Below are 2,500 nucleotides of genomic sequence, written 5' to 3' on the forward strand. Positions count from 1 at the left end.
ATGAAACTTTATTGATTAATGTCCTACAGACATTCTGTCTCCTTAATTTTCTTGCTATGTCCTCTTGATATTATTTCGTTTTACCCAAATAGATCTTCTTTGTCACTTTTCCAACTCTTTTGAGGTTCTGAAGATAGAAATCATGTCACTTCTTTCGACGTGGACAGCCCCAGTTGTTCAGTGTTGTCACCTAACCAACATACTGGTTTCAGAATTCATTCACAACCAGAGCCATTCCAACACGCTCAACATTCCACGTTTACTTAGTACCATCCATGAAACCTTACCAAGCCTAGTGTTACGTTGGAGTTAGTCGGGGCATTCCCGAGAGCTCCAAGAGGAAATACCGCTCAGGATGTCGTAAGTCCTTCACCAGGGTAACTAGATGGATTAAACCACCATCATGGTGAAGTGCAAAGGCTGCATCATCAACGCTTACCACTTTCCTTGTCAGCTTGACAAATGATAATTCTAATTTCCACCCTTTCTCAGCTTCTCTTATATTTTCCTTTTTGTGGGGAAACTACACCATTACTGCACATTCCAATTAAGGTTATGTGGAAAAAAAATTCAATTACTTTTTCATCATATCTTCATCTACATAGCGAAATGTCACTCTTATGCTTGACAACTGCTTACATGTCTCTCCTGTTATTCTATTGTGAATATCAGGGATGACTGAGAATGAAGAGGATGGATGGGGTGAAGGGGGCCTTGAGTAAAAGGGGAATGTCTGTCGAGTAGGGTGGGGAGCAAACAAGAAATAAATTTGAGTGACGAATCGTTGTAAATGAACAATAAATTGACGCAGTCCGAAGGGATCTCTCCTTTTCTTTATTGTTGCATGAGGGTATGAGAAGGGAGGGTGGGTGGCGGTGTAAATGAAGTGGCTGGCCCTGCTGGGATGTGCTGTGTCTTGCTGCATTATTTTTTACCCGGGCAGTGGGCAGGAGACATAGATGTCCCTTCATCCACCAAGAGCTAAGATAAAGGGAAACAAATGGGTGACGGATGGGAGTGGGGGATGGAGGTATACCTTGGTTGGCTACTTCCCTAATAACAGGGAAGAAGCCTTTGGTATATGGAACCATAAATAGGATCTCTTCCTTTTATTCAAACTGACACCAGTTGATATTATTTTCGTGTCGCTTCTTGCAGCTCAATTTCAACCCTGTAAAAGAAAAGACAGTTAAAATAATACAATTTTATAAACACACTCGCACGCATGCATATATACATTCATACATACATACTTACATACATACATACATACATACATACATACATACATACATACATACACACATACATGCATACATACACATACGCGCGCGCTCGCGCACACACACACGCAAACATAAATACACAATACACACATACATACATACATAAAGACATATACCAACACCTGTATCCGGCCCTGGTACTTGAAAAATCCCTCCTACGTTTTCCGTTTTAAGCCACGCACGTACACACACACACACACACATACACACACACACACACACACACACACACACACACACACACTTATACACGCACACACACACACACACTTATACACGCACACACACGCACGTACACACACACACACACACACGGGACACCGCGAGCATAGCTCCCCTTCCCGTAAAATACAACTAGGTAGGTAAATACACACACACACACACACACACGCACGCACGCACACACACACACACACACACACACACACACACACACACACGTCTCGACAGAGACTGCAGCAGATCCGAGGTGAATACACACACACACACACACACACACACACACACGCACACTTACACACAAGCACACACTCGTGCCAACTTGCACACACCCAAATGAACTAGTTGAAGGCTAAGCCAAACTAGTGATTCCCTTGACCTCACGGTCCACCACGGAGTTTCGCTTCTGCCCTCGATCCTTCCTTCTTGTAGAGTCTTCTTTATCACCAATCCTGTGACACAAAGTGGCATCTGACCGCTGCGTCATACTTGTGGTTTATGGTGTCAGTTATCTACAAAATAACCACAGGAAACGCGCATCCTCCGATACTTGGCCTAAGCAAGACCACTATGTTCAGTGTCCCTCCACTTCTCGAACAAGAGCGCTGTGACAAGCGCGCTGTGACAAGTTACAAGAACGATTTTTATCAATTGAATTTTTTGATAATTTTACACTGAGTGAGTAATTAAATAACTGTGCTTGAAAAGTATATATGGAAATATATTTCTGCTTACAAAGATTATGAAAAGGCAATTGGGTTTAATGTGAAACTTCGCTGCTTACACTACCTTATTACGCCTACGTGGAATCCACGAATATTTAGTTATATTATAGCTGTGTGATTATGCATACCTTTTCAGTCTCAGTAATTTTGAAAAACTTTGTTGTACTTGAAAATGAAGTGTGCGTGATTCACTATGCCGGTGAAGTATGTAATGTCTTCTTAGACACTCAATCATGTTCCAGAGGTTTTCTAAGACTCTAACTTAAGACG

At 42.1% G+C, this 2,500-nt stretch overlaps 1 protein-coding gene across 1 annotated transcript in view; it reads left to right on the top strand.

Annotated features, from left to right (window-relative positions):
- Positions 1-2,048: 2,048 nt before the first annotated feature.
- LOC143031818 (uncharacterized) overlaps positions 2,049-2,500 on the top strand; it is a 28,323-nt gene continuing 27,871 nt past the window's right edge. The window contains exon 1 of the mRNA XM_076196141.1: positions 2,049-2,183. The gene's annotated coding sequence lies outside the window, so the exon portion shown is untranslated. The remainder of the gene's footprint in view (positions 2,184-2,500) is intronic.

Source organism: Oratosquilla oratoria, chromosome 1, assembly GCF_046742065.1.
Source record: "Oratosquilla oratoria isolate Oo_2021 chromosome 1, ASM4674206v1, whole genome shotgun sequence".
NCBI classification, from domain to species: Eukaryota; Metazoa; Arthropoda; class Malacostraca; order Stomatopoda; family Squillidae; genus Oratosquilla; species Oratosquilla oratoria.